The sequence below is a fragment of the Apodemus sylvaticus genome, chromosome 2 (assembly GCF_947179515.1).
Source record: "Apodemus sylvaticus chromosome 2, mApoSyl1.1, whole genome shotgun sequence".
NCBI classification, from domain to species: Eukaryota; Metazoa; Chordata; class Mammalia; order Rodentia; family Muridae; genus Apodemus; species Apodemus sylvaticus.
In genome coordinates, this window is record NC_067473.1 from 128,691,539 (window position 1) to 128,707,238 (window position 15,700).

A 15,700-nucleotide genomic window follows, 5' to 3' on the forward strand; every position below is an offset into this window, starting at 1 on the left:
GGTTCATTTTGCCTTAAAGCAATGGTTCTCAACCTGTGGCTGTGACCCCTTTGGAGGATGGAATGACCCTTTCATGGGGGTTACATATTTGATATCCTACATAGCAGATATTTATACTGTAATTTATAACAGTAGCAAAGTTGCAGTTATGAAGTAGCAATGAAAATAATTTTATGATTGGGGGTCACCACAACATGAGGGACTATATTAAAGGGTCACAGCATTAGGAAGGTTGAGAATCACTGGCTAATAGCCTATGAGTCCATTATAGAAGGAAGTCAGGGAAGGAGCCTGGAGCCAGGAACTGGAGTACAAGCCATAGAAGAGCGCTTCTTACTGGCTTGCTCTTTATGGCTTACTTATCCTGCTTTCTTCTAGTTCAAGACCACCTGCCCAGGGACAGCACTACCCTATGTGGGATAGGCCCATCAATCAAGACACTATGCCACAGAACTACATATGGGTTAATCTATGGTGACATGTTCTCAATTGTGATTCTCTCTTCTCAGATAGCTCTAGCTTGTGTCAAGTTGACATAAAACTAGCCCGCACAAAGATGCACACCTGCCAAGCCTCCTGCTTATGAGCAAATAGGGGAAAATTTCCCTGTCTTCCAATCATTCCTCAAGGGACAGTCCTGGGCTAACCCAAGCCCAACCAGCAGCCAGCCACAGGCCTGGATGAAAAGAAAAGCCAAAACTCACATTTTGCTAATAGAAATTTAGAAAGATGGCTGACGAAGTGGCTCAGGAGGGAAAGTGCCTGCCGTGCAAAGCTGAAGCCCTGAGCTGAGATTCCCCAGGACCCAAGCAAAGAAACAAAACAACTGATCAGAACCAGACCTAAACACTCAATCCTCCTGTTGTTGACTCTACACAGTGTATTCCCATTCACCTCGACTCATGTCATAGAACTGTCTCTTTTCTTAAACTCCCATGGGCTAGCCTCTGCTAACATCAACTCTTGTCTTCTACAGCTTTCTTAAGTGGCTCAGCTGTTAAGAATTAAAGATGGTGTTATTCTGGATTAGGCGTCGGCTAAGAGGGCATGTGATGGTTTGATATTCTATTCAAACCACATAAACTCTATACCAGGAATTAAAAACTTTTGCTTTCATTTTTATTTATCTATTTGTTTGTTTGTTTGATGTGTATTGATGTTTTGCCTGCAGCTATGCCTGTGTAGTGTCTGGGGAGGTCAGAAGAGTGTGATGGATTCTCTGGAGCTGGTTGCAAGAAGAGTATGCCCCTCACCCCTGAACTGTCACCTCAATACTGCTCACATCTGGCTTGCTTTCTTATCATCCCTTGTGTTTACAGGAGAAGCCCTTTTCCCTCCTCCTTTGTTTTCCAGCTTGGCTCCCTGTTTGACATGAAAGATATAGCCTTTTATTTATTCTTTTTATATTTATTTTTTACTCTTATTTGTTATTTGATTAGATTTCAAACAACCAAGAGCCCAGGCTGGCCTCAAACTCTTAGCAATCCTCCTGTCAGAGTCCCAGAAGTTCAGATTGACAAACTTGAGGCACCCACCACATTCAACTTCTTTTTCAGTCTTTAATGTGGCTTTCTCATTAAACCATCTTTAGCTTTTCATTCAAGAGAACAGCTGAGGAGGCCCCTGTTGGTCGTTAATTGGCCTCATCAAATAGGGACGCCCAGTGAGAGCCAATAGTGCAGGACACCTTTCTTGGCACCTGGGAGGTCGACATTTGTCTGTCAAGTCCTTATGAACGTGCTTTGTGGCACCATGAGATAGTTACATTAGTGATGTCAAAGATCGATGGTCACGGGCCACCTAAACAGGCTAACACCCTGAGCAATGGGAACTACCCAAATGTGCTACAGTCCCTCCTTCCTGGAAGGAAGCTTACACCAGCACACCTTCCTGGAATATGGCCTGTGCTGGTTGCCCGGGCCTTCAACTTCTTGAAAATAACATCATCAATGCAAAATAAAGCAAAGCACTGTAAAACGCGGCCCACCTGCCTGTGTCAATCTGTCAAGCAGTGCCAAACAATGAATCAGGTGACCACAGACAGCACGTCCAATAGTGAAGCCATAGGTTTTAACAGAACCGAAAATTTCCTTTTGTTTGGACTCATCGTGGACATAAGGGAACAGAGCTCTATGGTGTGTCACAGCTTGTGACACAGCATCAATGACCCAATGCTATGACAGCCTGCCATGATGTGACACTGTGATATACCACCGTGATGTAATGCTGTGATATACCACCATGATGTAATGCCCTCATGGAATACCCTCACCACAGAGAGGGTTGTGATATCATGACATAATGATATATGACACTGTATTCTCATGTATGTGGAGATTCTGGGATAATCAAACACTGTGGTGCTGGGTAGACTCTACACCTGTATGCAGTGCCTAAGATTTGATCTCGACAGCACCTGTTACTTTCTCAGGTGTTTGCTATATTGTATTTTTACTGTTGTTTTTTAATTATCACTTGTCTTTTTTTCCTCTTTTGATTGGCTGTTTGATACAGGGTCTCATGTAGCCCAGGCTGACTTCCAATTCACTCTGTACTTGAGAATGACTTTGGACTCCTCCGGATCCTCCTGCCGCCACTCCTAAGTGCTGTGATTACAGGTATGCACTACCTCTTATTGTTATTTTGAGTGCACTTCTTACATGACAATTCCAAGGGACCCAAGTTTCCCCAGGGCACTGGGGCAGGAAGTTCAGCACTAGAAAGCCCAGTTAAGTACTGTTAAATAGTTGTTAACAGAAATGATAGGCCTTTACTATAAATATCCAGAACTCCACTTAATTTTGCCTTTTTATCTAATGACTTAAGACATTGAAGATCTTAGGGAATTTGATTCTCTGGCAGTTGTTAGGCAGACTGTCTTGAACCAAGGAACCTAGCCGCCTTGAATCCTGCATGGATATCTTAAGGAAGCTACATTTTAACTATAGCTTCTTGCGCCAAACCATAATTCTGACTTCAGAAGATTCCCAGCTTGGATGCCTCAAACAGCTTGCACTGGTCTTTTTAGTATGTATGTATGTATGTATGTATGTATGTATGTATTTTTATCACTACAAGCCTCAGTGGATTCTATTGGACATTTTTCACCCATGCCAATTAGGAAGTACTTCCCCTTCTATGGAAGGAAGACCTTCTGGTCTTGGAGAAGATCTACGATTTGTTTAAAGACAATCCTTCATTTGCATGACAGACAGTCCCCATGATTTGTGGAAACATCTCTTTCACAGCTCTCTGCTGACTACATAAGCAGGCTGTTCATTTTCCTTCTGTGTGGAGTCGGCCAGGGCTCAACCTCCAGGGCTGCCCTCAGTCACACAATTGGAATGAATAAAAGACTTTTTTCTGAATGGCCTTTTCTTTGCCTACTTTTGATTTCTATTGTAAGCAGAGAAGGCTGAGGTGGTGAACACTGAGAAGGAGCAGCAGCAACAGCAAGTCCGACAATACCACAGAGGCAGGACTAGCAAGAGGGGACAGAGACGCCAGGGCAGAGACAGCAGAGGGGACAAAGGACAGCAGACATACAGAAAAGGCTGTGAAGAACCAAAGACAGGGTGTTACAAATTCTAGTCACTTGTGGCATTCTGGGGACTGGCCTATCCCTAAGGACTTAAGGTCAAGAACTGTGACACTAGCTACTGTTAAGAGGCATCAGTGTAGCACCTAAGGCCTGGGAGCCTCTGTCACACTTGGAGCTGTGACAGTAGCTGCCGCTGCTGCTAAAAGCTGAGTACTTCACAAGCTGCCAATTGCTAAGCTGCTAGGAATCAATGACAGAGTTCATTGAGTTCACCTAAGTTTCTGGCCTCTACCATCTGGAGCCACAAGCCGACACTGACACTGGGCCTCCACACACGCTCACATACATGCTCTGGTTCTTGCATACCTGTGCATGCAACACACACATATAAAATAAAAGTAAACAGAGAAGTAAAGTTTACTGTGAGGGGTGGAGAGATGGGTAGTTGCTAGCATGCTTGATGTTCAAACACAGGGATCAGAGAGTCACCTCCAGAACCTATAGAAAAAGCCAAGTGTGGAGGCCCCAACTCGTAATCCAATGTTAGGGAGAGGCAGAGATGGGAGGATCCCTGAGGCTCACTGCCTGGGCAATCCAGCCTACTTGGCAAGCTCCAGGTCAGTGAGAGCCCCTGTTCTCTAAAAAGAGAAAAGCAGACAAAGGCGAACAACACTCGGTTTGAAACTGTGCTTTGGCCTCCACACGTACACAAACACGTGTACACAGGCACTCACACGCAGGCACAGAGGCTTACTGTGCAACAGTCCCATTCGTCTCATGCTTCCTGCATCTACTGATTGCATTAAGAAGCAGCCCTCATTGACCTGTATCGTCGAGGTGTGTGGAAGCGCACTCTGAGATGCATACTGGACAGTTCCACCTAATGACTCACTTCTCAGATCTCTTCTCCATCCCTAAGTGAAGTGTGAGCAGAGATCTATCAACTCCTAAAGCCCCTAAGTGAGGTAAGACCTGTCCGTTCTCCATGCTTGAAGACAGGAAACTGAGGTATGGTGTGTTTAAAGCATCTGTTTCAATTAAAGTAGTTAGAAGTAGGGAGAGGGATAAACCTAGGTTGTCATCTTTTGAGTCTGCCGTTCAACATCATACCCACACAGACTTTAATACCCAGATTGGTCCTTTTTTATGTTGAAGAGGACTTGGAAAAATATAACTCCTAGGTTGACTTCTTCCCATTATTTGATTTCTACAAGTAAAGGTTCACCAGAATAAAACATCTATATACATGTCTGTGTGCTTGTGTGTGTGTGTGTGTGTGTGTGTGTGTGTATGAGAGAGAGAGAGAGTCAGTGCAATGTGGAGGCCATCCAGATCTTTCCCAATTGTTCTCCACTTTATATTTTAATTATTTTAAGACTTATATAATTTTAAAACTGTGTATGTAAGTGTGGGTCTGTGCAGGCGAGTCTTAGAGCCCTCAGAGGCTAGAGGCATCAAACTCTGTAGAGCTAGTGTTAGAGGTGGTTGTGAACCTTATGAAGTGGGTGTTGGGAATTGAACTCAGGTCCTCTGCAAGAGCAATAAGTTCTCTTAACCACTGAGCCATCTATCTAGCCTTCCATCGAACTTTATGGAGACAGGGATTCCACGGTCTTGGATCTTACCAACTATGGGCCATCTAGTCCTAGGGCCTCTCTAGTACTGTGGTTACAGGCGCCCTACCGTGACAGAGTTTCTTTACATGGTGTGCTGGCTAGTTTTATCAAATTGACACAAGTCAGAATCACTTGGGAAGAACAAACCTCAATTGAGAAAATGTTCCCAGCAAATTGGCCTATAAGCAAGATTTGTCGATTGTTGTAGAAGGAGCCAGTCTAATTTGGTCAGTCCCACCCTTCAGGAGCTGGTCCTAGGAGTGTTTAAGAAAGCAGGCTGAGCAAACCACAGGAGCAAGCCTGGAAGCAGCATCCTCTCGTGGCCTCCGCATCAGCTCCTCCTGTCAGGTTCTGCTCTAATTTTTAGCGACAAAACCCTTTCCTCCCCAAGTTAATTTTGGCCAATAGTATTTTATCATAGGAGTAGAAACCCTAACCAAGACTCATAGGTTCTCAATGAAACTCAGATCCTCATGCTTACAGGGCATGCACTTGCTAGCTGAACCATCTCTCCTGCCTCTGCACCCCTTATTTGATTTACTGTCTCTCCAGCTCTACAAGGGCAGAGTTGAGAAGTAATTGCAACTTTGGCTTCGTGGCCTGAGAGCCCCAATATATTTAAGATCTGGCCCTCTGCAAAAAAAAGGGGGGTTGCCAACTTCTGCATTATAGATTCACCCAGCATTCTTTTGATTGCAGGTTTCTCAAATACGCCACTTAATCATAATGTAGGAAATTCTAAAAAATCCTCCCAAAGCCCAGGGCTCCAGGCCTGAACTCACATGTTAGACTTTCAGAAAGTGCAACTGGGCAGAAGATGCCTAGGAACCCAGGGATCAGCAGAATTCCACCTGGGCAAAAAGATGCCAAGAAAGCAGATGTCAAGAATGCAGACGTCAAGAAAGCAGACATCAAGAATGCAGACGTCAAGGATGCAGACTTCAAGGATGCAGACGTCAAGGATGCAGAGCTTTCATCTCAGGCCCTCCCCGGCACTGAATGCTGTCCAGGCAAAGGGAGAAGCGGGGGGGGGGGGGGGGGGGGATGGGGGAATGGGGATGGGGGGTTGGGGGTGGGGGGTAGAGAAGGGCAATTCAGCTCATGCTCAGACTTGGCAAGCAGTGCGCTGTAGTCAGGGACTCGGCCTCAGGTTCAAATCTCTGCTCTGTCTGTTCCATCTCCATCTTCTCTCTGATGGACAAGGAGGAGGAGTGGTGCTCATTTCCCAGTGTGTTGGACCACTTGGCCAAGATCCTGAGCATGGAGGTCTAAGCAATCTGCTGGCCATTTTCTAACCAGTCTGTGGATCTTGGTTGCTGGGAAGCTCTGTTCTTTTGTGAACTTGTTCGCATATTTATGGACAGTCACATGAATATTAGGCTGGCCTCAAACTCACTAGGTGTTGGGTGACAAAACTTTTTGGGAGGAGGAGATGCAACAGGCACATCTATCTACTAACCCCAGACAGACCAAAGTACAGATACCACCAAAGTCTACCTCAGTAAACCAATGAATTTTATTGGGGCTGCTTACAGGAAGAGTGGTAAGGGGTTACTTACAGGAGCAGAAATGACTCAGACAGCTATGTCACCAAGCATAGATGACAGGTCACAAAACTAGGAACCTGGACCACAATGCACAGCATGCAGGCAGCTCAACTGGTTGGAGAGGGAGAGACCTCAACAGGTGCCTCAGTTGGTCTAACCCTCTTCTAGGTGGCCCATCTGGTGCAGTCTTTCTTGCAGCTCCGGGTGGCGAATCTTCTTGTCAGATGGGCTTCTCCTCCTCTGAGGAACTCTCCGCTTTAATTGCTTATTCTAGCAGGGAGAGATCTAGAGAATCTGATCAGTTTTAAGAACTTCCCAAGCTATTCTGACTTGTATCTTCCAGTTCAAGAAGTTTCCCTGCAGTGTGGAGTATTTCAATCTCAGAGGAATCAGTTATACAACACTTGGAGAGAGGCAAGGTTGCAAAGAAAACAGAGACAGTTGCCTGTAAGAAGTAGAAAACAGTGTAACTGTGCAGAAGAGGTTTAGATCAGAGTCACTTGGGAAAGGCACTCTCCAAACTGTTGGGCTGCCAGCAGGCTGTGTGCAGCGTGCACCAGATTCCCAGCTTTCTGAGATGTCACCATGATGGGGTGGGCCTTAGAGATGCAGCTGTCTTTGAGTCATTTCTGCTCCTTTTAATACCCTCACCCACCCACCCATACTTCTGTAAGTAACCTAAAGAAAACTCATTGATTTACCAGGTTGGACTTTGGTGATATCTACTGAAGGGACTCTATCCAGCTAAAACATAGCTCTGTAAGGCCTTGCCCTTCTCCCCCATTCCCTCTCCCTTGCTAAAAACTCATTACATTCCTAAAGCTAGCCACCAAGGTCTATTTCCTTATTTGGCCACTTCCTCCCTGAGGCTGACTACCAAGGTCCAGCTAGTCCAGCAAACAACGCCCCCCTTTGGCTTTCCTAATTAACCTATCCAATCAAAATTAAGCTCCTCATCCTATCAGAGGGTTTCTCCTTTACTTTTATAAACTGCCACTGGCCTATGGATCATGTCTGTCTCCTCTCTATCCAGAGACAGTCTTTTGTCAGTACCTCTTCCACAAACATTCTTCCCCCCTCCTTTGTTCCCCTCCTCTTCTCCCTTGTCTTTCACCTCCATCTTTGTCTCTTATTCCCTGTCCTTTGTCCCTCAAATAAATCTCTTTGTGCTGAGAACTTGGTGTTGGGTGTCTTGTGCCAATACTGGTCCCTTCATATTTTGGTTTGCTGTAGGATCCCTTTGGTGTGAGGAGATGTGTGTGTGTGTGTGTGTGTGTGTGTGTGTGTGTGTGTGTGTGTGTATGAGTGTGTGTGTGTGTGTTACATCTCCCCAGAAAAAGTTTTGTCTGATCTTCCTATTTCTGTCTTCCTGGTGATGAGATTACAGGCCTGCACTACCACTCACAGTTTTATGAGGTGCTAGAAAATCCAATCCAGGGCGTCATGCATGCTGAGCAAGCATTTTACAGACTGGGCTACATCACTGGCTCTTATTTATTTTTGAGGCAGGGCCCCACAGATGTAGTAGAAACTGGCTTGGAACTCACATTGACCTTCCTGTCTCTGCCTCCTGAATAGATGATAGGTATGAATGCAGCCATACATGATTCAATATCAGTGTTTGGTGCCCTTAACCCAAACCATCCAGCTGTCAAAGAGCAGGATGACGGTAAGGAACCAGAGGCAATGTTCATCATAATAAAGCCATGTGCAGGAAAAATAGCCACATTAATATTCCCCAAGTTAGAAAACAGTCCAACCAAATAGGAAAAAAATAACGTGACTGCAAAGATGAAGCTCTCAATCATCCAGAAAAGAATGTCCTAGGTGAATATATTGCAGATTCTTGGACATCAGTAATGGAAATGAAATTGCATACAGAGCAGGAAAAAAAAAACTGTGCAGTCTGAAGAAAGTCGAACTTGTACTTCTCTCAAGTAGTATGGCCAAGCCGTCCATCAGGAGCATGCGTGCCTGACAAATGGTCAGTTTTAATGTCCTTTATCATGACTGTATTTGAAGCCTTTCTCTGAGATCCCTACAGAATATTTTTCCCAAGGAAGATTAAATTGAGAATACAGGGAGACGAACTCATGATTAGAACGGTCTATGGTGGCTGAATCATTTGAGTCCTACTCTGTCTCCAGTAAACTGAGTGCCCAACCCTTCCAGATGATGGAGGGAAAGAGAGACTGGAGCCACAGAGGTAAATTAAAAACAACATCTCTCTCTCTCTCTCTCTCTCTCTCTCTCTCTCTCTCTCACACACACACACACACACACACACACACACACACACACACACACACACGCGCGCGCGCGCGCACACACACACAAATTGAATTAATTTAACACAGTTGGAGCAAATAACTGTGCTATGTGCTCACTTAGGTCTTACTGCCTAGCTGGGACAGGGTTCTGTGCTCCCAGTCTGGGACACATGGCTTTCATTAGTTTATCAGGACCCTGGTTTTTACTTTGCACATTTAAATGGAGCCAATTTGCTCATGTGTGATGGCCTCAAATGCCCTTATCTCTTCCGATGTATCCAGAAGCTGCATTCTCCTGCTTTGGAATTTATCTAAATACGGAAAGGCTATTTAATATAACCAGTTATACCAAATGTCATCTTAACTGAACAGTAAGTAACTTTACTGCAACAAGCTATGAAGAAAGGTACTTTTAAAAAGAACATTTATCTGTGAATTTTGAAAAATGTTGAAGTTATCAAAGTTTACTGCTATAAAGTATGATGACTGAAAGACTTCTAGGCTGTAGGTGTCACCATACATTTGACGGATTAAGAAATCTAGTTAGGACACTTCATGACACTACTGGCAAGGTGGGATGAGAATTCTGCCTTAATGTTTTTCCAGCACTGTTTTTGTTTTTTGTTTTTTGTTTTTTTGTTTCTCACTTTCTGGTGTGTTGCTGAAACTAGAATCCAGGGCTTTGAACATGCTAGTCAAGTGCTCTACTCTTGAACCGAATCCTCTGCTCCAGCTGCTGCTGCCAATTCTAGACCACAACCCACCTCGTTTGTCCCCACCTCCTTCTTCTTCTGGGAGAATTCTGTCTAGGCATTAAACTTTGGTAAATTAGCGGCATCAGTGCTGGCTGTTTAAGCTCTGTGCTTGTGGGTGCCTGGCATTCTAGTCACATAAGGCCCCTTCTGCTCTCTTGCAAGGACTGAATTGATGGGATGGGCTCAATCAGGTGCAACCAAGAAAGGCTAAAAACAATCCCTACCCCCATCCATTGTCTGGCCCCCCACAGATACTGTTGGCTGTTGGAGGCACCAGCTGGAAGATGGATGCTGGTATTTCCAGAAAGACCTTTTGAATCCGGAGAGTTGTGATGGGGCTCCATGCTGCGGCAGAGGCATAATTATTTCCAATAACTGTCTAGGCTGCTGGTGAGTTTCAAAGCCAGGGGCCTTCTTATTGCAGCCAAATATTTAAGGATGCTCTGGGAGGGTTTTGTATTTACTGCCCATGTCAGATTCCATGGCTGAAATCTCTACTCTGCTAAAGGGTTATTCAGCAAAAGAGAAAGGAGTGTTTTTTCCCCTCATTTCTTGCAAATGCTGTATTAACAGTAGTATTGGTGGTCATTTGCATACCCTCCTGCCAAATCACACAGAAAAACCTTTTATAGATAACAACAGCGGAGAATGTATATACAAGTTGGTAGGTCTGTGCCTGCTTCTTCTGCAGAAACAGCCAGGTTCTCGCCCTGTGAATGTTGAGGTGATAAAGAAGAGGGGAGTCCCCTAGAACCAAGGGGCACTGTTTACGTACCCTAAGCCTGTCACTCACTAGCCATATGGTCCTGAAAAATTCCTGGGGCTTTCCAGGCCTGTCGTCTACCTCTGTAAAGTGTGGGTAACTTTGGGGTTCGTGGGGATGATTGAGACAGTGTATGGGGAGCACTTGGCAAGCTCAGGGTGCTTGTAGAGGTTGCATTGCTGCTGCTGATGTCACCAGGTGACAACCAACAAATTTCTCAGATATTGACAAATGTCCCAGGGGTGGGGGTGGGGTGGGAATTATCCCTGGTACAGAGCTACAACAGCATTTTGATAGTGATGTCTTGGGTGTCCTTTCGCCTTTGCTATATGGCCACACACCCTTTAGCATAATCATTTAGTTCTCCCTGGTAGAATGAACACTTTATCAAATAACTTAAACTATTACACAAACCTCAATCCTAGCCCTCCTAAATGGAATCCTAGGCAGGGTGACCATGTAATTTACCGTCCATACTGGAGACACAGATATTAATCAGGACCGAGTCCAGGCAAGTCAGCATGATCAACCTACTTCTAAAGACCCTCTGCTGTGAGTAAGCAGTATCCTTGCAGCCAGGCACAATTAGGGCTCTCTTCCCACTGCTTAATTGTATATGAAGTGACAGGAGACAATTAAAAGCAGCGCATTCCCCCCAAGGGCAATGTAACACAGGCCCAAATAAATAGCTCGAGGCCAAAGAGCCACACAATGGAGGACTGATTTGCCCCTGGGTCCTAAGGAGGTAGGTACACTCTCCAAATAATCACCAAGACCAACTTACATAACTTATATTACATTAGAGCAAGGCATTGGTTTAAAATAAATGCCTTCCAACATTTGCCTGTGCATGCAGAAACGATCATGGTCATACCCGAGAAGAGATTTTTGGGCGTGGTGTGAATATTTCATCCGTGTATCTGCACATTTCCTTCTCAGGTCTCATCGACAGTAGCACACCTCTCATCAGTTTCACTTGCTTTACATTTTGATCTCATGAGCCCCAATATTGATTATATTCAATAATATAATCAATTGGGGTTCTCCTGACACACAGGAGAGACCATATTGATAACCTATTTACGGGAATACAGCTTAGCTCAACTTGCATTATGTAGGACATCAAAGAAATCAAGGATCAGACATCTTCATGAGGTCCCTGCACTCTGCTGAAACACCCACTCCTGACCTCAGTGTATAATTCTCCTCCCCAGCAACTGTATTCTTATGACAGGTCACGTGGTCTGAGTGCTTCTCTCCTCCAGAAGTCATTTATTACAGGAGCTTCTTCCAGAGAAGTCAAACAGCCTGACATTTCCTCTGGAAACAAAACAAAGAAAGCTTGCAGTTTGGTAGGCTAAAAGGTCAACATCACATGACCCCCTTCTATTGAGCCTATGGCTAGGGGTTTATAATAAAAGAGATCACATGGTAAGACAAAAAGGCAGAGATTATTCAGTAGTTGCCTCTCTCTGGAACTGACCCAGGTCCTACAAACACAACATTAGTTCCTTCTAAGCTGGTACCCTGTGACCAAAGCTCTTCACTTCTCCACATGGCCACACTGAGAACCATGAGGCTTTGGAGGACATACTCAAACCATATCCATCTAAGCCAGCAATAGCTCTACTATACCTACTATACAATCTTCTTACTGTGCAAAAGAGGACCCATTATACAGGACAGAAAAAGCAAGGCTTTTAAAAAGTGAGAAGAAACCAGACCTCGAAGTTGTTCATCTCCAAGTAAAATACATCCACATCCCCTCCCTGATAATGACATAAACCCCCACACAGGAAAAGGCATAGTGCTTTTGTGGTGTCTATAAAGCATCCCAAGTCCATTTAAAACACTGTGTCCCATTTACCAAAACAACATTAATAAATGCACAGTCTCTGTGCTTTTCAAATTTCAGGCAGTAACTCACAATGAAATGACATGCTATGCTGCAATCTAAATATATACATCACCCCATCCCCTAAATCTGGCTCAAAGTTCCGTGAAGCCACAGAACTCTTACCAACGTATCATGGTACCAATCTCTCCTCTTGTCAGATAGTCTTCTAATATTCGTTATGACCATAAAATAGAAAAACACTATTCTGTGAGAAAAATGTTTAGAAATTGATTTCATTAGGAGGAATGTGTGTTTTTTTTTAATGATATTATAATTACAGGAAGGTAGTTTACAAAAGAAAATAAGTTTGGCCTCTGAATTACCGAGATGGCTTTTATCAAGCATCTTGCAACAGAAAAATGCCACCCCAGGATATCTTTCTGATAGCCCAGAGCCACATTAGCTAGACAGGGGTGGGGGTGGGGGAGATGGTGGGGTAGAGGAAAGTCCTAAGGATTTAGAAATAAATGTATTACCCCCCCCCCCAAGGATCATCCAAAACAAAATAAAAGTGATAAAAGGAAGGAAGGGGGAGCAAGAGGAAGGGGGATGGGCAGAAGGAGAAAGGCTATTTGTAGCATAAGCCCCAAGCCTTCACTTACAGTGTAAAGATAACCGTGCAATTCTTGAAAATTATTGCAGACTGGATATGGCAGTCGTGTATTTGTAACTGCCATTCATGCCCCGTTTGTGTTGTCAGTTAGCCAAAACTTTCTTTCTCTTCCCCCAAAGGCACTGCAAAGCCGTAATTAAATCTGAGCCATCAAATGGACAAGCGGGAACCCCGAGTTTTGCTAGAAATAGAGGCTAGAAATGATAAACACTTCAGAGACCTGGGAAGCTCTTCCCACACTCTGGGCTGGCTGTGAAGTTAGCTCCTCCCACACTTTTCTAGACTCTTTAGCCCTGAGGGTGATTCTGTACCTGCTATAGGAAGCCCCTCAACTTTTCTGTAGCTAACCTGTGAATCTGCAAACAGAGTGACATTTAGGACAAGCACTTGCATGCCCTAAAGAATGATTTTCTGCAAACTTTGTGGAAATGATGAAATTCAAACCTCATTGTCAATGTGCTTGAGGTCTATTTATTTCCTGCCATTGCCTTATTAAAATACTTTCTGCATGCATTTCCAAATATATGCAAACAAAGTGTTTAATATGTGTGCAGCATCTTGAAGAAATGACAGATCTTCTCTGTCCCAAGAAATCCTGAGCTTTTCTTGACCTCTCCTAGGAAATATATGTACCACTCCCAAGAGGAGTGTGTATGTGCCTGCCTCTGTTTGCAGAAAACCTGCTGGCTATTTTGTAACACTGATTTTGGGAACAACAACAACAAACCGCACAACTCTTGATTCTCCATCAACTGTTACATATCAACTTAAATTTATGAGGACGACAATGGCAAGGTGGCTAATGTTGTTGATTTATTCTTTTTCTTCATAATCTTTAACAGCACATGACTGGAGTGCCTTCTAATGCCCCTGCTCAGCCACGAGTCTAACATGAGACTAGTTGATAGTAAACTCTAATGGCACAGTCCTTACCCTTCTTCCAGGGTTTGCCTTCCTTACTATCTCCCGCACATGCACCTGCAAACTGCCTATCCTGCTGCCTGACACAGATTCCCCTTAGTTCTTTTCAGTACGCCTATGATAGATCAAAGTACAGCTTGAGAGGGTTAAGTAAGGCGAAGAAGCTTTTCTTGCCCTCCAGACACTGGCTTTGGAAGCTCCACAGATCCACTCCCTTTGGGACATGAATCAGCATGTCAGGGATGCCCTGTAATCTTGAACACATCCTCTTGAGTTGGCTGGTATGTTTCTGGGGCAAGCTCAGGCTAACCCTGAAGAATCGTGCCGCTTCTTCCCTGAGAGACTGAGGCTGTCAGCACCACAGTGGCGGTGTCTTCCTTCCCCATGGGACAGCCTTGCAGACATGGCCCTCTGGGTACAAGCAAAGACATCAAGTCAACCCGCAAAGTTCAGAGGAGTTGGCTCTGGTATGTTTACAAGTCCTAGCAGATCTCAGGAATGTTCAGGATAATTATTACCGCACCCAGAAGCGCCCAACCCAACCCTCTCACATCTGGAAGGAAGGAAGCGGCCACACAAAGGAGAGCGAGAGAGACCTCCTCCTGCCACTGAATTCTCAGACCCGGGGAAGACTGGAGGCCAGCTCTTCCTTCTTTGTAAAGAGACCTAGCTCTAATCAGGAGCATCTTTGAGAGTGCAAGACGCCCTTTGCAAAGGAGGACGTTGTCCTCTAGTCCAAACAAAACAGCATTTTTCAAACGGTGCCTAAATGTGCCTTCTCCGGCAAAAATGAAAAGTGAAATACTCCAGAAAATTGACAGAGAGCGGCTCACACGCACACAGCCTCTCCAGTACAGGCGCGCTTAGGATGTGACACGCCTATTTACAAAGGGTGGCCAAGCCAAGTCCTAGACTTCCTCGGTTAACGCCATGGTCCCCTCAGTTCCTTCCATCACCATCGGAGGAATTCTCCGGTGGGAAAAGGGTCTGGGATTCCATGATTCTTCTCCCTACCTCCCACCAAAGCAAAAAGCGCGTGGTCCAATGAGGCGCGTTCTCAAATCCCACCAGCGTCAAAGCCTCAGACCCGCCAAACTTCCTGTCACCACACTGCTAGAGCCACCAAAGAGCGGCGCCAAGTGCCTAGGAACTCCAGTCTAGGCTGCACCAGCCCGGGAGCCTTGGGGCGGGGCTTCCCGGTGGCAGAAGATTGGGGACCAGCTTTGCAGGTCCCCAACCTGCGCGCCGCACGGGGGGCGCACTCCGCACTCCTAAGGCGGAACCTCGGCCTCCTTCCTCTGGCGACAGCGCGTTCTGATAACCCCGGGATGGTCGCCTACCTACCCGCTCAGCTGCCTCCTTCCTCGGGCGAGCGGGGCTGTCGCCTTGCTACTTTATTGTCTGCGTTGCGCAGCGCGCGGGACCCGGAGAACCCGCTCCGCGCCAGTCCCGCAACTCCACGGCGCGGGGCGCCTTCCCCCGCGGCAGCTGTCTTCCTCTCGGTCCTCCTCCTCTCTGCCCAGGCTTGGACTCAGTGTCGGAGCCGCACAGCCCAACTCCGCGGCGGCTAGCCGGGCAGCCAGAGCCCGCAGCATCCCCTGGCCCGGTATCCTCACCAGGATACCCACGCTCCGCGGAGGAGCCGCGAGCCGCCTTCCGAGTGTCCCCACCTCCCTCAGTCCAGCCTCCCGCCGCTGTCAGTACCGCTCTCTCGGCACTGCCCCCGCCCGTCGCCTCCCCGGGGGCCAGGGCGGCCCTGCCAATGAGGCTCGGCGGA

General features: G+C 45.9%; 1 protein-coding gene across 1 annotated transcript in view; it reads right to left on the reverse strand.

Annotated features, from left to right (window-relative positions):
- The window catches only part of Frmd4b (FERM domain containing 4B), a 321,370-nt gene extending 305,877 nt beyond the window's left edge, over window positions 1-15,493 (reverse strand). Inside the window, exon 1 of the mRNA XM_052174401.1 lies at window positions 15,268-15,493. The gene's annotated coding sequence lies outside the window, so the exon portion shown is untranslated. The remainder of the gene's footprint in view (window positions 1-15,267) is intronic.
- Between the last annotated feature and the right edge of the window lie 207 nt (window positions 15,494-15,700).